Source organism: Mastigoproctus giganteus, chromosome 7, assembly GCF_048544385.1.
Source record: "Mastigoproctus giganteus isolate SK-2022 chromosome 7, ASM4854438v1, whole genome shotgun sequence".
Classification (NCBI taxonomy): domain Eukaryota; kingdom Metazoa; phylum Arthropoda; class Arachnida; order Uropygi; family Thelyphonidae; genus Mastigoproctus; species Mastigoproctus giganteus.
In genome coordinates this window covers 18666183-18689832 of record NC_143581.1, presented here as the reverse complement: position 1 = coordinate 18689832, position 23650 = coordinate 18666183, and positions in this window count along the sequence as shown.

The window sequence follows — 23650 nt, the reverse complement described above, 5'->3', positions numbered from 1 at the left end:
GTTTTCGCTGTGTGGGGTATGGACATTCAGCGAAAACTGTCCACCCAAAACAATCAAGTAAGGCCATCGTGCCAATAGTGGCCACGTTTTCTCAGATTGCACGGACAAAGACGAGCCACCAAAATATATCTACTGTAAGAGGAGAAATCGAGATTTTCAACATTCTGTTCGTGAGAGCCGCTGTCCCGAATACATAAGAGCTTTGGAATTGACAGAAAAGAGAACACAATATGAGTAATACGACTAATCTAAATCCTCTTTTGTGTGTTAATTATTCTGACCAGGGCATTAAAATCCTGAAGATTAACGGCCAAAGAGGTAGAGCAGCTATGGACGAGATAAGGGTGGCGGCCTTTGAGAATAAAATGGATATTATTTATATTAAGGAACCTTATTGCTCTGCACAATATTGTATACAAAGTTTGCTCGAAAAACCTGATCATTTCTGGTGATGTAAATACAAAATCCAATATGTGGCATAGCCGGTTTACTGACCTCGTGGTTCGGCCCTGAAAGATGTTATTCTTGCTCATGAACTTACTGTTCAAAATTTGCCTAACAAACTTTTCAATTTTTCCACCGTCAACGGTGAAATCAATATTGATATTACTCTGACCTCTCCCAAAATTGATTGTGGTATCACTCATTGGGATGTTGTCCCATAGTTAATCAACAGTGACCACCGTGCCATAGTTTATGTTCTTCTTCCTGGGCAGCGAGTCCATGACCTTAAACTTACTGATCTCAGGATATTTTCCATTAACAGTATTAAATGGAACAAATTTCAAGATTTTTCTTTCTGCTGTCTTTACGACAGCAATGATCGAATCCCATAATATATTAATGGCTGAGGAAATTGTTGATTTTGTTCAAACCCAGTTGTATCTGGCCACGGATTATGTAGCGAAGAAAAAACACAGCAAGGCAACTCGTGTCCCTAGGTGGAAATCAGGATCTTGCAAATTTAAGATCGCAAGTTCAGAACGCAAGGAAGGAATATCAAAAACACAGACATCTGGCTCAAAAGGATGTTCAGGCATACAAAGATTTTTTTGAGATCTTCGGAGGAGATACAACAAGGAAATAGCTAATGTTATAATAGATTGTTGGCAAAGATTTGTCAAACAGGTTGGGAGTTCCAAACCCTGGGGATTATTTTACAAAACCTCCAGAAACAAATTAATCTGTGGAGAAGTGTACAATACAGTAAGAATAAACGAAGCAGAATCTGAGGACTGGACCTCTACTGTACATGCTACAGTGTCAAGTATGTTCCCTAAAGATATTCCAGAGTTGGATACATTGGAGCAAGGTCAGATACGTGTTGAAAATAGTATGTATATGGGTTCAACTGATATTGAGTGTTTTAATCTGTTGGAGTTGGGTTCTGCCAACGCTAGACTGAACAGCAAGAAATGCCACGGAACTGACCTTGTGGAGAATCTTGTTATCGGCATGTTTTTCAACTTATACTCATAAGTACTGTAAATCCCTTGAACAATTTCCTCCTGGAAGGATACATTCTGAATCAATGGAAATTGGCATTGCTCAAGATTCTTCACAAGACAGAAAAAACACATCCGATCCCCGGGCTTACATGCCAATTTCCTTACTTGCTAACCTCGGAAAGTTATTCGATTATCTTCTGGCTCCCAGGACACTAAAGAAAATTGAGGAAAACCAATTATGCTCAAGCTGTCAGTTTGGTTTCAAAAAACAGATGTCCACTGACGATGCTATCCATACATTGAAGAAAGTTATCCAAAATTAATCTTGTAAATACGATTTGGCAATTTTTGTGGACTTTGAGGGCGCATTCTACTGCCTCTGGTGGGAGAATGCCCTCAGGTCTTTAAAGTTGGCTAAATGTGATAATTATTGAGATCATAATTTTATGAGAGATACATCATGGTCAAGGCAAAGCATCTATCTTATAATGCCCAGGTTTTGAGAGGATGACCCCAGGGTCGGTGTTGGGGCCAGTCCTCTGTAATTCCGTATTAGATTAGTGGCTCACGAGAACACACGAAATTCTCTAAAGGTGGCCTACGCCGATGACCTCGTGATTGCTATAGAATGAGATCTTCATTCTATAGCAATCAAAAGAGGACAAAATTCAACCCATCTTAGATGATCTGGTGGCATGGGCTGAAATCAACAAACTCAGGATATCTCCGAGTAAAACAAATTTCATGACATTTAAAAACCACTTTAATCAGGGAAGAACACCAAGAATTCAACTGAATGGTTCACAGATATCTCATGTTCCTCAAAACAAATATCTTGACATAAACCTCGATGATAAATTAACCTTTCTCCCTCACGACACCAAACTGAAGGAAAAAATTAGAAATTTTACTGCTTCGTTCATACGAATCTCCAAAAGACAGTGAGCTTTGAATAACAAGACCATGAAACTATATTATAAAGCAATATTTCTGCCGATAGTTTTGTAAGGAGCAGGTATTTGACACCAAGACAACGTTAAGGTGAAAATCAAAAATAAGCTACTATCCATTCAAAGAATAGTTCTTCTGGCATTAAATAATGCTCCTCGTACAATATCAAACAATCTCTCCCTATCCTTGGACGAGAACTGCCTTTAGATTTATTTCTCTTCTACCGTGGCATGATTTATATACATAAGAAAGGACTGCAGGTATTTTGGGAATGACAACAGACGCAGTTAGTACCTTGAATACAAAACTGAAAAGATTTTGAAGTGAAGTGGTTTGAATTTCCAGCATGTTTAAGACGTATTTATTAATAGGCCATGGATCTTTGATGGCCAAACTTTTCGACAGAGGTTTGGAGCCGGATCCTTTTTGCACCTGTGATGAAATCGAGGACTGGATCCATATTGTACTATTTTGTCTGCAATATAGAGGCCGTCCAGTATTGCTACTTAATCAGGTTCCAGGTTTAGCTGAGAAGAATGTAAAAATACTAGCGGGATTTGTGGACAAGGCCCTAAAGGTGTGTGTAGTCCCAGGCTCTGCTGCTTGTGCTGGGAGCAGGCAGTGGCTACCTTGTTTTTGGCTGCTCCCTGGTGGCAAGGTGGACGTACACAAGCGATAAAACGCTTTGAAGAGTATCTGCACCAACACAGACGTGCAAGCTGGTGATGGGCTAATGCCTAGGAGCCACCCTTGATACAGGTAAACACACACACACACACACGTGTTCATATATCATATAGTATTTTATATATTTTTAATGAGAATGCCAATGTATATCTTTTTTGAAAGTTTGCATAATTTGTAAATAATTGAGTGTACAAATAAATGGAAATGGAAAATGTTGCAAAGCAAAGGTATTGCGTCAGATAACATTTGTATTGCATCAGACAGTAATTGCAAGGTATTGCATCAGCCGTTTCTCTAAATATGGCGTTGGAAGGGTATACACATTAATTCGTATCCTGCTTTGCGAGGGTGTAATCATGGCTCCATATGTTCCGTTGACACTAGAAAATAATGTGCAGTTGTTGCTCTGTTCCAAGATGGGTTTGTGCACGTGCTATCGCTGCTAAAATAGTCTGCAACCAGTCGACAGTATCCCCGATGGTGAAATTAAAGCGTGAAACCGGTCATCATCATATTTACACTCATTGAAGCGTTCCCAGAGCAGAAAGCTCAGCAACGCAATAAACTATTTACAATCGACCTATTTAGCCTTGTATGGAACAGGGAAGTTTACCATCCCTAGCCGCGTGGAATCTGGTCGATATTCCCAATTCTATCCAGAACTTGAAAACAACACCAAGTGCAAAATTTCTGATTGCTTAGATCTCAATCATAATGAAAAACACAAATTTCAAAATCACCACTAAAATTTAAAATCAATTTATGGTATTTTGCAGAGGAAACAACAATTTCCCCTCCAAATCATAAAAACAAAATTACCATCCTATAGTCCCTTGAAACATCAAATAAATTAATAGTCAAATTCGCTGTTGTGGAAGAATTATCCATAAACAACCTTACTTTTTATCTGCTCTAAGTAACTCTATAAAAAGGGACAGTCTCTGCTTCTAACGGAAGGGTCAAAATCTTTACTCCGTTTTTGCAATGCACACAAATAGCCTTTTCAGCCTTTTTCGGACCTCTATAGAAATGACCTTCTCCCGAGTTCTTGAAAATGTCACTAAAGGCTAGCTACTGTTAAATATATATCACGCACCTTCAATGAGGACCAGTGCAAAAATATTCTGCCTTTTTCTATTAAGATGTTTCACAAATCAAAAGGAACTTCTATATGATTCAGTTCTTACTGTCCTTAGCAACTTTTGCCACTGATCCAATCAAAGTAGTCTTCTTTGATTTGGTTTTATAAAATTAGGTTTTATAAAATTCCTTTCGTACAGAAAATCTTCTCACTCCACATGAACTTCAACATCGAAAATAATGAGACGGCCTCTTGAGGGCTTCGGTTTTCATTCCTTTGGCCTTTATATTCGAACAAGTGGTTACTCCATGAACATTTTCTTTGCTGGCAAAGTCCAGCACAACTCCCTGTCCTTTATTGTTCTTATTCGACACACATTAACATTTTTGAGAACTTGTTTAATAGCACTGAAAACAACTTGCTTTCTGCTTCACTGGACTTTAGATGATCCCTATCCGATTTAATAAACACAACGTGCACTTCCTCATTCCCTCGAAACTTGAATTTTTAATTTTCTGTTTATACTCCGGCACGACAACCAAGCCAGTACAGTTTACAATAAATCGTCAATAGAAATATTTATCGTATTTAGTATTCACGCTCTCGAACCCCGGTCCAATTCGTTACATCAAACTTGCTCCTTCTCTCTGTGTACAATATCAGGAATGCACCGCTGAGGAATAACTCCTCAGCTGTGCCTACAACTCCTCTGTTTTCGTATAGAATGCAATTCCTTTTGCTTCAATATCATCCTACATGCGAAAGATTGCATGCATTGCTGCACGGTTAACTTTATTAGAGTCATAGACATGGAATCTCTGACGCACTACTTTCATATCTTTAAAATTTTCCATAGAAACTTCCTCTTCATCAGAATCCTGTCTGAGTCGTTATGCAGCAGTTCCTGCAATGGCTCATGTCTTGGTCTGCTTGGTATACGACTGGTCTACTTGGTCTACTGCCCAGAATATGAAGATCTCAGAGGCATCCTGATCACAAAGATACACTACCTTCAGAAAGGACTGGAATCCCTCTTCATTGACATACAAGAGGAATACAGAGCACTTTCTCAATATGCGCAGGACCTCTTCGACAGGAGAAAACTGCTAATTACCATAAATCGTGTCTGACGAAAGACCACCACAAGTTAAACTGTACAAGACCATAAAATACTATCCAATGGAGTTACTACAAAGAAAAACCCTGAGAGAAGAAAGTGAAAAACACAAGGACGGGGCTTACCCCATGAGTGACTGGACTGAAATCGACTCCACATTGAAGAAAAGAGACAACGCAGCACAGCTGACAAACGCCATTTGGCGACTTGAAGAGGGCGCCCTAGCCACCTTCATCTTTAATACCCCTATCCCCGGTGGGGGGAGGAGACGGTCTTACTGTCTCCTCCCCTCCACGCCATTCCCACTTTCCCTTCTGGTGGGGATCATGCGCATGCCCCACTGTGACTTGGGGTTGCCTCCTCTCTCGACTCCATACTTCTGTCTTTTCTCCCCCAGACTTCAGTCTCCCCACCCACTCAACCCACACATACGCGAGCGAATGCCCTACACTTCGGAATTGATTTAATCATCTCCAAATTACGTTTTTCGCCCATACATTCGGCCTTTCAAAATTTAGCGTTATTCCTCATCGAATTTACCAAATATATATTATTTATTACTTTATTTATTTTTCTTTCTTCTTTTTTTTTTTTTTTTCTCTCTCTCTTTTTTTTCTTTAGGTCCTAGCCGCCGAAATCTCAGGAAATTAAGCGGCAGGACCTGCAAGAGTAATTCTTAGTCTACTGGTGTTTCCTGGTCTGCCTCCACTGGGCGAAAGTGGGGCAACGTTGGGCCTCAGAAGGGGTCCAGCGGCTAAACGACCAGATGAACAACAGTACACATATACAATATCCATACACTTTTTAAATCTCTGACATTTCCCAGCGAACTGGTTCACCCACAATGAAAGCAACGCGGAGATGGGGAAACCCCTGGTACCGTTTGACCCTAAACACACTTTACACTTTACAATGGCTCATGTGTGTGCCGATGTGGGAAACCACCGGTGGCGCCTGAACCTAAATATTAAATACTACTAATGGCTCATGTCCAATCGATTCCTTCGAAATAGTGCTGTCCAACAAGACCTCCAAGTCACACGACAAACATTCAATAACAACCTGGGCAGAACCTGGCAGAGAAATACCTTCCGTACTGCTACCAGAGGGAATATAAGCACCAGAATCAACAACATCCATTTCATCACCATCGATCACCTTAAGGCCGAAGCTTCAGTCGCCCTTCTGTTTGCACGTACCATTCGGGAGAGCTTTCGCTAACACCTCGACCATCGATGAGTCGTGGTCGTTCAACACCAGGCCGGCGGTTTGTGGGTTTCCCCTACTCGGACAACTTTCGGAAGGTACGAATCACGGCTGACCGTGAGCATCCCACCAGACGTGCCATTTCGGATATGCTCTGAGCCAGTCGTCTGGTCATTACAATTTGACGTTTGCCAAACTCGCTGAAGTCTATTCCATTTCCCATATCAAGAACAAGAGATGGGAAATGGTATCAAAGGCCTTCAAGGAGGACCATAACAAGTTGTTCATTTCGGATAAATGCATTCCTGATATTTGTTTCAGCTTTGATCCAGGGATGACCGATTTTTTCTGAAACCAAACTGGTTATCAGAGATTAGAAGTTTTGAATCCAGATATCATGTTAATCGGCAGTGTATAAATTTTTATATTCCACGCTCGGTTTTTTATTTTTTTGGCATTCTTACATTTCTCATTCCACCAATAGTTTATGGGTCTACAGATGTCTGACTGTGATTGTGGGATGGCAACAGATGCAGCTGCTACAATTTCTTTGGTGATATGATCAGAGGCTGTGTCAATTGGGAAAGATTCTATGATCTGTTTATCAAATGAAACATGAGAGGTATACTTGGCCTAATTTGCCTTGGAAAATTTTTATTTTATGTGGTCTTTATCAGTTGAAGAGTGTGATATTTGAATTTTACAGATTAATGGGTAGTGGCCACTGTTTAGTGGATCAAGAGCTGTCCACTCAAAACTAGGAAAGAGGATCGGAGAGGAGATAGACAGATCTATTGCAGCACTGTTCCTGTTGGGAGATGGATGTAAGTTTTTGAACCAGTATTTAGGATGGTTAAGTTTTGTCGGTGAATGACCATTTCAATGAGTTGTCCTGGTCATTCTGCATTGGAAGAACCCCACAATGGATGGTGTCCATTGAATTCGCAGAATAAACTGCAGAATAAGATCTTCAAGTTCGTGAATAGTACAAGGATAATTTGGTGATTCCAATTGCTATTCGGGTAGCAACGGCCTCTGTAGAGGTTTGTAAAGAAATGCGTCTGCAAGGGACGCGAATCTATGAGAATGGCTGCTTCACCACGAGCATTATTTGCAACAGGTCTATGTTGTCTAAAAAGAGTATAATTTTTGACAACATAGACCAACATAATTAAGCAGCATAATCCTACTGGATTATGCTGCTTAATTATGTCGTATTTGTCATCAATATTGCTCCTAAAGCCTCTACAATTCCACTGGACAACATTGTTCATTGTTTTAATTTAGATGAAGAAACTGAATCTGACTGCTTTTTGGAAGTCTCTTTGACAGAGTCAATTTTAATTTTATTTCTTTTTGAGAAAACAGGTCTTGTGTCTATTTGATCCTCTGGATGGATCTCCAGAATGGTTTCGGTATCACGTTGACTGGAAATTTCATTAGTATGGTGATAGATTATTTAACCACTGGTTAGTTAGGTAATGCAGAATGAGAAAACATGGATTTTCCATTCGGCGAGCATCCATCCTCAGACTCTTTGTGTTGGATGAGTCATTATCGGGTACATGCAAATCCAACGGATTTGGATTTGCAATCCTAATCGGTGGAAAATTGTCACAGTCAATGTTTTGCTCCTTTTGGCCATGACGGTTGGTTTTACCACCGAGGTTTCCGGATCCGCTAAGGGGAGGCAGGAGCAGTGCCACGAGGTGTCCGAATGGCTATGTTAGTTAGTTAGTACTATTAGAAATAGAAACACAAAGGTAAATTTCCTTTCTGGGCCTACTTCTTATAGTGCGAAACAGCTTCAAGAGCCTTTAGCATTAGCATTAGTAGAGGCATTTGATGCAAGAAAGCAAGCTTATGCAGCATCAGCCAAAAAAAAATAAAATAAATAAAATAAATAAAAAATAACCACTTCCACTTCACCCCTCTGTTCGTTCGAAATACCTGTCCAGCTGAGCCTTAAATTTATTTAGGCTATCAACTTCCACGACAAAGGATGGAAGTCTATTCCATCAACCAATCACCAGCTGGCTAAATGGAAATTTCCTCAAGTCTATCCTAAATCTGTCTTTCCTTAATTTGAATTTATGCTATCTCAGGTGATTATTCTGAGCAAGAGGAAGAATCGCATCGGCAATGAGCATGCTCAAACTATTCAAGGCTTTATACACCTCTATCAGATCAGTGCCTAGTCTCCAGACACTGTAATTTGCAAAACTTAAGCCTTTCTTCTTAAGAGCAACCCTTTGTTCCATTCACTAATCTTGTTGCCCTTCTCTGTACTCGTTCCAGCAGCTCTATATGCTTCTTGAAATGAGGCCTCCAGACCTGTATACAGTACTTAAAGTGTGGCCTGACCATTGCCTTATACAAGGGAATAATCACCTCCTTGTCCCTGCTAGAAAAATTCATGTATATCATCGACAATACACCATGAGCCTTCAAGTGATAATCTATCACTTGAAGGCTCTTTAGAGATAACGCTTTGAGGAACGCACAGAAATCGTTTGGTCACGGAACGCTTGGAATCCGGGGCCCAATAGATTCGCTTCGAAGCGTCCAATGCATCATGGAACTTAAACATATCGATTTTTTGATGTTTTGGGTTGCATAGTTGTTTGGCATTAACAAGGCATCAATAGCAATGAGGCGTCAGTATAATGCATCTGTACACAGTATGAACTTACAAGTGCCTTTTTGGGATTGTAACCAATTTTCGAAATGTAGAAAAATTATTCAAATTATACGATAAAGAATGACATCTTTCTCTTTTTAAGTCCATGAAGACTAGAGATCGAAACCCATCAATGACGAGAGGAAATTTTATGGACTATTTTTAAAATGTGGCTCAGTTAGTCGGACTCAAGTGGTTTCATTTTAATTCATCATGGTTTTTACTCCCGGAAACTCTGTTTTGTGGTCCAGAAAATAGATGAAAGAAAACCCTTCTAATGTTCTCATTTTATTGAGAACATTAGAAGGGTTGCTGACAAACTGCACACATTACAGACGTCCTATATCTTGAAGAATACGACTTTATTTGTATAATGGAATACGAATCTAAGGGGGCATAAATTCAAATTAAGAAACGACAGATGTAGAATAGATGTGCGGAAATTTGCCTTCAGCACCCGGGATACTGTTCACTGTGGCATCCTATTTTATCATAGACAGGACACGAAGAAAGCCCTTCCACGGACAGAGCAACCGCTTCACTCTATTTTCTTGATGTCAACTTAACATATGGAGCCACGCTTACACCTCCGCTAAAGTGGATACTAATCAGCGTGTGTACCATTCCATCGCTGTGTTTATAGAAGCATTATCTGAAGCAATACCTTTGTTTTCGACAAACAAAATAATTGTAATTACACAATATCTTATACATGTCACTAGAAGTGTTACTTTTTTTTAAGATGATGCAGTTTTTTGTCCGCCACTGTACATTAAACTATTCACGCCCTAATAAGATGACGCATGTTTCATCTGTTATAACTAGCTGAAAATATCAACCTAAAAGAAATTATATAAAGAAAACATGTGCGATACTGTTCAATTTTATTATTACTTTAATAAATAAGTAATAAATTCAGCTTTTAAACACCCTCTAATCAATCGGTGGTATCGTTTACACCACCCTCAGATCTACCCGATTATCACACTGAATCATCGCAAATTTAGCAATCTGAGTCACTTTACAGTGACAAAAGTAAGCTAAGAAAATAAACTCAAATTCTTCCCTAAATTTCTCTCCCCACCGCTCGCCCGATCTGATGACCCCGCCAATTCCACTATCCTCCATCTCCTACCCTACTGTCCTGAAATTAGCAATCTAAGCCGTTGGCCTCAGAGTGCTAAAAGAGAAAATCAACTCTAATTCGAGAATTTTCCTCAATGTCTACCCACCACTCACCCGATTCAGCAAACCACACTGATTATCGTTGGGTTTCTGATAATGGAATTTTTGCTCTTCGCGAAAAACCCATTATCAGAAACCCAACGGAATCAAACCAAAGACATTTCAAAATTTCAAAAATTTATGGAAAATTCTCAAATTCAAGAATTTTCCATAAATTTGTACCCACCACTCTCCCGATCCAGCTGACCACACCAATATTACTCCTTCCTCTTGACCTACCCGTCCTTTTGCTGTGCAACCGTCTCCGACCATTCAACCTCATGATTGCTTCCGATAATGGGATTTTTGCTCTTTCCAAAAATTCAATTAATCGAAAGCCAGCGGAATGTAATCTAAGCTAACCCGGTTTGCAGACTAAGTCGCTAGATTAGGAGCGGTAAAATAAAATAAGCACTCTCGAGACTGTTAAAAAATAAGAGTATAAAATTCTAAGAAAATTAACTCGAATTCCACAACCTCGCCTATATTTTATCCGCACTGCACGCTGGATCCAGCTGACCTCACTAATTATCTATTTCACCATTAGCTCCCCAAAATATTTCGCTCTACCACCTGATCTCACTATTGCTTCTGATATTAGGATCTTTGCCTTTCCAAAGATTCATTATCAGAAACCCAACGGAGTCTCTCTCACAACCACAATCTTATAATGTTGAAATCCTTAGGACAAGACAACCTCTAAAGTCAGAAGGATTTCAACGAATCAGAAATAAACCGCTCATAAGAGAAGTTCCTTTCGGATTGAATACTACCAATCACACGTGTGTATTTATAATGGACAACAAAGGGCCGGTGACAATGCGAGTGCTGGAATAATGTAGTTAAAGTTGTAAAGTGATGTGAATCCAACAGCGGACATTTCCTTTACGCAACAATACTTTTTTAAGCAACGCAATGCATCATGGGATCACAGAGATTTCAAATGTGCAGTTTTGTGAAGAAAGACGAATGGGTCCTTGAATATTTAAAATTAGATACAAGCATGAAGGAACTCTTGTTCTTGAGATGGGAAATGGAATAGGCTTCAGCGAGTTTGGCAAAGGTCAAATTCTAATGACCAGATGACTGGCTCAGAGCATATCCAAAATTTCACGTCTGGTGGGATTCTCACGGTCAACCGTAGTCAGTACCAACCGAAAGTGGTCCGAGTAGGGAAAACCCACAATTCTCCGACCAGGTGTTGGACGATCACGACTCATCGAGGGTCGAAGTGTGATCAAAAGCTCTCTGGAATGGTACGTGGAAACAGAAGGGCGACTGAGGCGAAACCTAAGGGAAATTTCGGCCTTAAGTTGATCGATGGTGATGAAATGAACGTTATTGATTCTGGTGCACGAATTCCTCTAGTATTTGTACGTTCTCCTCAGATAAACCTGGAACCTGATTAGGTAGAAATACTGGATGGCCTCTATATTGCAGAGAAAATAGTAAAATATGGATTCAGTCCTCCATTTCACCACAGGTGGAAAAAGGATCCGGCTCGAAACCTCTGTCGAAACGTTCGGCCCTCAGAGTTCCATTGCCTGCTAATAAATACGTCGTAAACATGCTTGGTGCAAACCATGAAACAGAACGTTGAGTAAAAGCAATCTCAACGTTTTCAATATACTTTTTTGTGACTTCACTATGCACAGACTCATTCCATGTACTTTGCCAAATACTAACCATTTCACTCCATAATCTTTTCCGTTTTGTGTTCAAGGTACAAACTGGGTCTGTTGTTATGTTTATGTTGTTATGTTCTTATGTTTATAAATCATGCCACGGTGTAAGATAAATAAATCTAAAGGCAGTTCTCCTCCAAGGATTTGGAGGGCACTGTTTTATAGTGTACGAGGGGCATTATGTAGTGCCAGAAGAACTGTTCTTTGAATTGATAGTATCTTATTTTGGTTTTCACCTTAACGATGTTCTGGTGTCAAATACCTGCTCCGTACGAAACTATTGGTAGAAATATTGCTTTATAATATAGTTTCATGGTCTTGTTATTCAAAGCTCACTGTCTTTTGGAGATTCTTATGACCGAAGTAGTAAAATTTCTAATTTTTCCCTTCAGTTTAATGACTTAAGGGAGAAAGGTTAATTTATAATCGAGGATAATGCCGAGGTATCTGTTTTGAGGAACATGAGGTATCTGTGAACCATTCAGTTGAATTCTTGGTTGTCTTCTTAAATTATAGTGGTTTTTAAATGTCATGAAATTTGTTTTACTCGGAGATATCTTCAGATTGTCGATTTCAGCTCATGCCACCAAATCATCTAAGATGGGTTCAATTTTGTCCTCTAATACCTTACGTGACCTTCATTCTATAGAAATCACGAGATGATCGGCGTAGGCCACGTTTAGAGAATCCTCCTGCATTCTCGTGAGCCACTGATCTAATACGGAATTACAGAGGACAGGCCACAACACCGACCCTGGAGTCATCCTGTCGAAACCTGAGCATTATAAGACAGATGTTCTGCTTTGACCATGATGTATCTCTCATGAGAGTATGTCTCAGTACCCTGTACACATAATTATCACAATTATCCAGCCTTAAAGAGTTGAGGGCATTATCCCATCAGCGGGAGTAGAAAGCATCCTCAACGTCCACAGAAATTGCCAAATCATATTTAAAAGATGAATTTTGGATAAAGTTCTTCAATGTATGAATAGCATCGTTAGTGCACCTCCGTTTTTTGAAGCCAAACTTACAGCTTGAGCATAATTGGTTTTCCTCAATTTTCTGTAGTGTTCTGGGAGCCAGAAGATAATGGAATAACTTTCCGAGATTAGCAAGTAACGAAATTGGCCTGTAAGCAGGGGATCGGATGTATTTTTCCCTGTCTTGTGAAGAATCTTGAGCAATGCCAGTTTCCACTGATTTGGGAAGTATCATTCCACGAGGAATTTGTTCAAGAGGTTTAGCAGTACTTATGGATATAAGTTGAAAAACTTGCCGATAACAAGATTCTCCACAAGGTCAATTCCGGGGCATTTCTTGCTGTTCAATCTAGCGTTGGCAGAACCCAACTCCAACAGATTAAAACACTCAATATCAGTTGAACCCGTATACATACAATTTTCAAGACGTATCTGACCTTGCTCCAATGTATCCAACTCTGGAATATATTTAGGGAACAGACTTGACACTATATGATGTTCTGTAGAGGTCCAGTCCTCAGATTCTGCTCCGTTTATTCTTGCTGCATTGTACACTTCTCCACAGATTAATTTGTTTCTGGGGGTTTTGTAAAATAATCCTCAGTATTTGGAATTCCCAACCTGTTTGACAAATCCTTGCCAACAATATATTATAACATTAGCTATTTCCTTGTTGTATCTTCTCCGAAGATCTCAATAATATCCTTGTATGACTGAACATCCTTTTGAGACAGATGTCTGTGTTCTTGATATTCCTTCCTTGCGTCCTGAACTTGCGATCTGAAATTTGCAAGATCTGAGTTCCACCAATGTACACGAGTTGTTTTGCTGTTTTTTTTTTCGCTGCATAACCCGTGGCCAGATACAACTCGGTTTGAACAAAATCAACAAACTCCTCAGCCATTAATACATTAAGGGATTCGTTCATTTCTGTCGTAAAGACAGCAGAGAGAAAATCTTTAAACTTGTTCCATTTAATACTGTTAATGGAAAATCTCCTAAGTTCAGTACGTTTAAGGTCATCGACTCGCTGCCCAGGAAGAAGACCATGAACTATGGCACGGTGGTCACTGTTGATTAACTCTGGGACAATATCCCAATGAAAGATGCAACAATCAATTTTGAGAGAGGTCAGAGTAATATCAATATTGGTTTCACCGTTGACGGTGAAAAAATTGAGAGCTTTATTAGGCAAATTTTGAATAGTAATTCCATGAGCAAGAAAAACATCTTTCAGTGTTGAACCACGAGGTAATTAAACCCGCTATGTCAGATATTGGATTCTGCATTTACACCACCAGAAATGATCAAGTTTTCGAGCAAACGTTAAAAAAAAGGTAAAGTGCAGCCATCATCAGCCCACTGCAGGATGGAAGCCTCCTCAACAATTCATGCTGAGGGAAATGGACCATAATCTACCACGCTGGTCCAGTGCGGATTGGTAGACCGACCGTATTCAGCAGTCTGGGGCTTGAACCCCGGTCTACTCAAAGAGCGTGTGCTACTGCACTCCCGCTCTTGCCCACTCGGCTACATATCTAGATTGTGCAGAGGAATAATGTTCCTGAATATAAACAATATCCATTTTATTCTGAAACGTCGCCACCCTTATCTCGAAGGTTGTAGAATTTGAGTTAATTTTCTTAGATTTAATATTCTTATTTTTTTAACAGTCTTAGATTGCTTATTTTATTTTACCGCTCCTAATCTAACGACTTGGACTGCAATCCGGGTTAGCTTAGATTACATTCGGCTGGGTTTCGATTAATTGAATGGAATTTTTGGAAAGAGCAAAAATCCAATTATCGGAAGCAATCATGAGGTTGAATGGTCGAAGAAGGTGTACAGCAAAAGGACGGGTAGGTCAAGAGGAAGGGGTAATATTGGTGTGGTCAGCTGGATCGGGAGTGTGGTGGGTAGAAATTTAGGGAAAATTCTTGAATTTGAGAATTTTCCCTAAATTTTTGAATTTTTGAAATGTCTTTGGTTTGATTCCGTTGGGTTTCTGATAATTAGCTTTTCTCGAAGAGCAAAAATTCCATTATCAGAAACCCAACGATAATCAGTGTGGTTATCTGAATCGGGCGAGTGGTGGGTAGATATTGAGGAAGATTCTCGAATTGTAATTCATTTTCCCTTTTAGCACTCTGAGGCCAATGGCTTAGATTGCTAATTTCTGGATAGTCGGGTAGGTGATGGAGAATAGCGGAATTGGGGTGGTCATCAGATCGGGCGAGCGGTGGGGAGAGAATTTAGGGAAGAATTTGAGTTTATTTTCTTAGCTTACTTTTCGCACTGTAAAGTGACTTAGATTGCTAAATTTGCGATGATTCAGTGTGACATTCGGGTAGATCTGAGGGTGGTATAAACGATACCAATGATTGATTATGAGGTGTTTAGACGCTGAATTTATTACGTATTTATTAGAGTAATAATAAAATTGAATAAATATCGCACACGTTTTGTTTATATAATTTCTTTTAGGTTGATATTTTCAGCTAGTTATAACAGATGAAACATGCGCCATCTTATTATGGGGTAAATTTCTTATCCGAGCCTGAATAGTTTAATGTACAGTGGGGGACAAAAAACTGCATAATCTTAAAAAAAAGTAACACTTCTAGTGACATGTATAAGATATTGTGTAATTACAGTCATATTGTTTGTCGAAAGCAAAGGTATTGCTTCAGATAACGCTTCTATAAACACAGCGATGGAATGGTACACACGCTGATTAGTATCCTGTTTTGCCGAGGTGTAAGCATGGCTCCATATGTTAAGTTGACATCAAGAAAATAAAGTGTAGCGGTTGCGTTGTCCCTGGAAAGGCTTTCTTCGTGTCCTGTCACTGAAAAATAGGGTGCCACAGTGAACAGTACTCCGGATTCTGAAATTAAAGCGTGAAACCAGTGATGTGAAGAGAAGACCTGGAGCAGGCCGTAAGAGAGGGACTACGCCTATCAAAGATCGATATCTGGAACATCTATGCCTTCGTAATCGCCATACTAGTGCTCCTGATCTAAAACGGGATTTTGAGTTGAAACAAGTGAACAAACTGTCCAAAACAGTTTATGCACTTGTTTCAACTTCCTTGGTCATCGACAGGACTGGATCTCAGGTCTTTTTCATATGGTGAGGACGGCGATCCTACCAACTGTGCTACCTACGTGGGCCTCTGCAAAGTAAACGACAAGTTAGAGTCACTGGGACATAAACCAAATTTTTCCGATTTTTTAATTTCAATTTTACTGCTAAATAAAACCTATTGTAAAAAGAATCAGATCAAAACCTTGTGTAGTCTTTGAGTTACTCAAGTTGAAAGCGCATTACACTTAGAAGGACCATCAGCAAATTATATATACCCCCATGTAGCCATACAGAAGCGATCCACAACTTCAATCCTCATTGATATTCTCTTTAGGATAGAAGTACTAAACAACAAATTCCGCTTGGATATTGTTTTCTTTTATATCAAATCAGCACAAACTCTTATCTTTATCTTGAAAAACTACTTCGAACTATCTGACTCTATATCTGTCTGTATACCAAGAAACCAACTTCAACCGATATGGCTTGTTATTTCTATGGAACCCACAGTGCAACTGTTCATATTAGAATAGGCGCAGCTGACGTTGGGGTATTATCTTCTACCCTCTTTGCTGCGATGTTCGAACCCTTTCTACCATCATATTCTAACTTTAGTTCATATGCTCATGATTTAAAGCTCTGTATCTTCGAAGGACACGCAGTGGCAAAAAACCAGCAAGTAGTAGCACAAATAAAGGATCTAGCTGACTACCTAGAGATGATCGGATTAGAACTTAAGCACTCCAAATCCGCCCCCATATGAATCAAAAGCGGTGAACTAGGAATGGAAAACAGATACAAAGGGTCTCTTCCCATTCTGACCTGTGTCTTATCTGGAATGAAAAAGTCACCTTCCAGGATCAATTCATGCAAACTACTCAGAAAACTTACGCTGCCTTCTGGGCAATTTCTGCCAGTTAGAACTGGGCCCTGAAAAGCCAGGATTTGTGCGAATTGGCACTTCCGGGAAAGCAAGATCTAATTGTCGCTCGGTACCAAAGAAGGAAGTCAGGTGAAATCGTTCAAAAGCATGCAGCTTATTAGCACGATTTTGTAATTAAGCAACTGGGCATCTTATCTGAGAAAAACTATCTTTATGATATTCCTGTAAACTCATCAGCCCAAGTGGTGGTAGAGTCACCCTCCTCCCCACCTGGGTGTAAAAGACTGAGTTCCAGTCCCGTCGGTGTTGGGAAGAGTTTTTGTGGGTCTTTTTCGCGACATGGCAGAGTTAGTCGAACTCGGTCGAGACTAGAGTGGTTTTTTCTCCAGGAATTTCCAGACAATATACACGGAGCAATACGGCTTGGTTCGCGATGGTCCTAAAACCTCACTACAACAACAAATTCATCAAAAAATGGGAATGAAAAGATAAACGCCATTTCGATTTTCCAAATAGCTGAGTTTTAGAAAACGTACATAAATTACAGAACCTGGATGAAAATCCAATTTGTTAAAGTGTTCAGTAGAGATTAATAAATGATACTGGATAGATATATATTTTTTGTTTGAATAACATAAATTGTGAATACAAATGCACCTTTATACATTCGTGATGTTTTTTATTACACCAAAACGTTTCGAAATTATTAATTTATAGTGTTTTGAATTTTCTTAGAATATCATCAACTCGAACAATTTATAATTTATATAATTCACTATTTAGATACCAGATGGCGCAACGTTCCCTATCTTGTGTTCTTGTAAATGAAAAAACAACACAATTTTCAGCCATCAGAGACTGTTCTTTTATAAAATTTACACCATCGTACAGAAGTCTTGGAACAAGTGTCCCAAGGATGGTAGGATGGTTTGTTTGTTTTTTAAACGCTACGGTTAATCGGTTAATATATAGTCCAATTCAGATCATCGAAAATAGTTGGTGTCAGAAGTCACATTCCAAGATCGTCCAGCAACAGCAGTCAAGGAAAGCTCCAATAAATCTTAAAACTTCACTGGATTGAAAGCCTATGAAAAAATTGTCTTCTAGGATCAATTTTCTTTTGATGTTCAAAGGTTTGCAAACAATTCGAATCGACATTGAGATTTGTGGACATGAAGGAAAAAGGTCCCACATGGTGAAACAATGTTTCTAACCATTTTCACCATGGGCAGTCAGGAAATTTCCTTCTTCCATGAAATTAACAGTGAACAAGTTTGTGAAAGAAAATATTTACCATTCTAAAAGTCAGATATAAGTTGGAGACAAATTCCATGTCTGTCTATCAGCATTTTCCTCACAACGAGACATAACAAGAACACATTAGATTGAAAAACCGGGAATTGAAATCATAGATCAGATCCAAAGATTGTTTATGACACGATTGAACCCAACTCCTGCAATCAAAGAATCCCTCCCAATCATTTTCTTTTATTACTCTATATATACTTATAGTGGGTCTTATCCCAAAACGATACTTGATATTTAGGTGGTCAGTCCGTGTTCTAAAGAAACCTAAAATCATCTTACGTCTCTCCTTAAAAAAGCCATAGCTGGAAAGTTCCATCTTGGATTAGTGGTCCATTGGTAGACAGTTTTTCTTATAAATATAACAAATCTAAGTAGAGACACCCTAACTGCTCATAATTACAGTGTGTATTATTGTTCAATAGCTCGAAGAGATATAAAGACCTGTACCACTCTCTTAGGATCAATGGCTTTTAAGCATCTTTGCCGTGTACAAAAAGAAAACATCTTGAAAACTTACAAAGCCGTGACCAACCAACCTATGCAAAGATTTTTATAGATATGAGCGTCAAAGAACTTGGTCAATGAGTACATTAGTGTTTGTGACCACTTTTATGAGCTAGACAGACGGGAAAAAAATCCTAGAAGGAACAGATCACACATTAAAATCTAAATAATGCGTATTACCTTCGAACGTATGAGTTCTTGACTATTTAGGTATAATTTATTCTGGTATCTACTGTTCTTATTATTGAATCATCTTTCTCACAATTAGTTTGACTGTATTTTTGGAATCTTTGGGGTGCATATATACTAAGAGATCAAGAAACCTTTGAATTACATCTACAAAATGCTCATCAAGTGGGAAAACTGATGCAGCTGGCTGAACATACAGTTTTCCAAACGTCATCGACCAAGAAGCCCCGCGATAGTTGGCATTCGCGTTTCTTCATGCACGGATCACTGCAGGAGTTATTATTAAAGAACACAAAAGCGTGTCTGAAACTGAATCCAGAACTGCAGAATATGTTAAATCCGGGAACCAAAGTGTAGTTAGTAGTGATCCTGACAATATAATAATATTAAGGCCTTCGACAGACAGTTCATTAACCAGTGGCCTGGACATCAAAAACAAGGTCACTGACACAATAAGGAAAGAGCATAGAAATGTCAAGATTAAAAACATTAGATTATTAAGAAACAATGGTGTTTTAGTCGAAGCGACTAATTCTACGGATGCAAAAACAATTTGGAATTCCACAACGCTGACTGGTGTTGGTCTGGCTATGGATGAACTCCGTTGCAACGCCCCTCGGTTATTATTTACAATGTCCCCAAAGATTATTCCAAATAGGACATTGTAGAGGATCTCTATATTAAAAACTTGAAAGACTGACTTTAGCTTTGAAGAGGTGAGGCAAGGAATCACGTTCAGATTCAATTCTGTTGCAGGAAATCGTGTTACTAACTGGGTCATTGGATTAGCACCAAAAATATACAAGTATATGGTATGCCAAATGACAGAATATTTCTGACGTTCTCTTCACACAGGTTTCTTCATTATAAAGTTCTTTCTAAAGGTTTTCGCTGTCTCGGGTATGGACATTCAGCGCAAAACTCTTCGCTCAAAACAGTCTCTTGTGGATATTGTGCCAATGGAGGCCATGTTTTCTCGGAATACACGCACAAAGAGGAGCCACCAAAATTTGTCAACTGCAAGGAGAGAAATCGAGATATTCAACATTCTGTTCGTGAGAGCTGCTGTCCTGAATACATAAGAGCGGTGGAATTGACAGAAAAGAGAACAGGATATGAGTAATACGACTAATGTAAATCCTCTTTTGAGTGTAAATTATTCTTACCAGGGCATTAAAATCCTGTAAATTAACGGCCAAAGAGCTAGAGCAACTATGGACGAGATAAAGGTGGCGGCGTTTGAGAATAAAATGGATATTATTTGTATTCAGGAACCTTATTCCTCTGCACAATATAGATAGATTATGTACAAAGTTTGGCTCGAAAAACTGATCATTTCTGGTGATGTAAATGCAAAATCCAATATGTGGTATAGCAGGTTTACTGACCTCTTGTTTCGGCCCTGAAAGATGTTATTCTTGCTCATGGATTTACTATTCAAAATTTGCTTAATAAACCTTTCAATTTTTCCACCGTCAACGGTGAAAGCAATACTGATATTACTCTGACCTCTCTCAAAATTGATAGCTGTATCTCTCATTGGGATATTGTCCCAGAGTTAATCAACAGTGACCACCATGCCATAGTTTATGTTCTACTTCCTGGGTAGTGAGTCGAGTACTTTAAACTTACTGATCTTAGGATATTTTCCATTTTTGTGGACTTTGACGGCGCTTTCGACTCCTCTGGTGGGAGAATGCCCTCAGGTCTTTAAGGTTGGCTAAATGTGATAATTATTGAGATCATAATTTGATGAGAGATACATCATGGTCAAGGCAAAGCATCTGTCTTATAATGCCCAGGTTTTGAGATGATGACCCCAGGGTAGGTGTTGGGGCCTGTCCTCTGTAATGCCGTATTAGATCAGTGGCTCACGAGAACACACGAGGATTCTCTAAAGGTGGCCTACGCCGATGATCTCGTTATTGCCATAGAAGGAAGGTCACGTAAGGTATTAGAGGACAAAATTCAATCCATCTTAGATGATTTGGTGGCATGGGCTGACATCAACAAGCTCAAGATATCTCCGAGTAAAACAAATTTCATGACATTTAAAAACCACTTTAATTATGGAAAACCACCAAGAATTCAACTGAATGGTTCACAGATACCTTTTGTTCCTCAAAACAAATATCTCGACATAAACCTCGATGATAAATTAACCTTTCTCACTCATGTCACCAAACTGAAGGAAAAATTAGAAATTCTACTGCTTCGGTCATAAGAATCTCCAAAAGACACTGAGGTTTGAATAACAAGACCATGAAACTATATTATAAAGCAATATTTCTGCCAATAGTTTTGTAAGGAGCAGGTATTTGACACCAAGACATCGTTAAGGTGAAAATCGAAAATAAGCTACTATCAATTCAAAGGACAGTGCATCTTACAGTATCAAACAATGCCCTCCAAATCATTGGAGGAGAACTGCCTTTACATTTATTTACCTTATACCGTGGCATGATTTATAAACATAAGAAAGGACTGCAGGTATCTATTATGGGAATGACAACGACCTAGTTAGTATTTCCAGCATGTTTACGACGTATTTATTAACAGGCCATGGAACTTTGAGGGCCAAACTTTTCAACAGAGGTTTGGATCCTTATCCTTTTTGCAACTGTGGTGAAATCGAGGACTGGATCCATGTTTTACTATTTTGTCTGCAATATAGAGGCCATCGAGTACTGCTACTTAATTAGGTTCCAGGTTTAGCTGAGGAGAATTTAAAAATACTAGCGAAATTTGTGCAGAAGGCCCTAAAGGTGATAGTAGTCCCAGGCTCCACTACTTGTGCTGGGAGCGGGCTGCGGCTACCTAGATGTTGGCTGCTCCCTGGTGGCAAGGTGGACGTACACAAGCGATAAAAAGCTTTGCACAGTAACTGCCACAACACAGACGTGGAAGGTGGAGATGGGCTAAGGCCTATGAGCCACCGTCGATACAGGCACACACACACACACACACACACACACACACACACACACACACACGTGTTCATATATAATATAATGAGAATGCTAATGTATATAAAATTATTTACAAATTATATTGCATATAATTTGTAAATAATTTAGTGTACAAATAAATGGAAATGGAAAATATTGCACAGCAAAAGTATTGTGTCAGATAACATTTCTATTGCATCAGACATTTCTATTGCATCAGACGTTTACTGTCTGATGCAATTTCTATTGCATCAGACAGTAAACGGCTGATGCAAGGTATTGCATCAGCCGTTTCTCTAAATATGACGTTGTAAATGTATTCACGCTCATCTGTATCCTGCTTTGCGGGGGTGTAAGCATGGCTCCACATGTTCCGTTGACACCAAGAAAATAGTGCAGTTGTTGCTCTGTCCGAGGATGGGTTTGTACACGTGCTATCGCTGCTAGAAGTCTGCGACCAGTCGAAAGTATCCCCGATGCTGAAATTAAAGCGTCAAACTGGTCATCATCATATTTACACTCATTGAAGTGTTACCAGAGCAGAAAGCTCCACAATGCAATAAACTATTTACAATCGACCTGTTTAGCCTTCCATGCAGCAAGGAAGTTGACCATCCCTTGCCGCGTGGAATCTGGTCGCTATTACCAATTCTAACCACAACTTGAAAACAACACCAAGTGCAAAATTTCTGATTGCTTAGATCTCAACCACAATGATAAACACAAATTTCAAAATAACCACTGAAATTTAAAATCAATTTATGGTATTTTGTAGAGAAAAAAACAATTTCCTCTCCAAATCAGGAAAACAAAATTACCATCAGAGAGTCCCATGAAACTTCAAATAAATTAACAGCCAAATTCGCTGTTGTGGAAGAATTATCCAAAAACAATCTTACTTTTTATCTGGTCTAAGTAACTCTAAAAAGAGGGACAGTCTCTGCTTCTAACGGAACGGTCAAAATCTTTACCCGGTTTTTTGCAATGCACACAAATAGGCTTTTCAGCCTTTTTAGGACCTCTTTCTAGAAATGACATTCTCTCGAGAATTGACCACACACAGCGTCAAACGTACACTTCTTGAAAATGTCACCAAAGGTTAGGCACTGTAAAATATAGATCACGCACCTTTAATTAAGACCAGTGCAAAAATATTCTGCCTTTCTCTATTAAGATGTCCCAGAAACCAAATGAAACTTGTATGATTCAGTTGTTAGTGTCCTTATCAACTTTTGCCTCTGACCTAATGAAAGTAGTCTTCCTTGATTTGGTCAGTGGGAAAATTAGGTTTTAAAAAATTCCTTTCATACAACTCAGACAGAAGATCTCACTCCACATCATCTTCAACATAGAAAATATTGAGACGGCCTCTTGAGGGCCTCGGTTTTCATTCCATTCGCATTTATAGTCTCACAAGTCGTTATTCCATGAACATCTTCGTTGCTGGCAACGTCCAGCACAACTCTGAATATGCTCTGAGCCAGTCGTCTGGTCTTTACAATTTGACCTTTGCCAAACTCGCGGAAGTCTATTCCATTTCCCATCTCAAGAACAAGAATTCCCTCATGCTTGTATCTAATTTTAAATATTCCAGGACACCTTAGTCTTTCTTCACAAAACTGCACATTTCAAATCTCTGCGATCCCATGATGCAATGCATTGCTTAAAA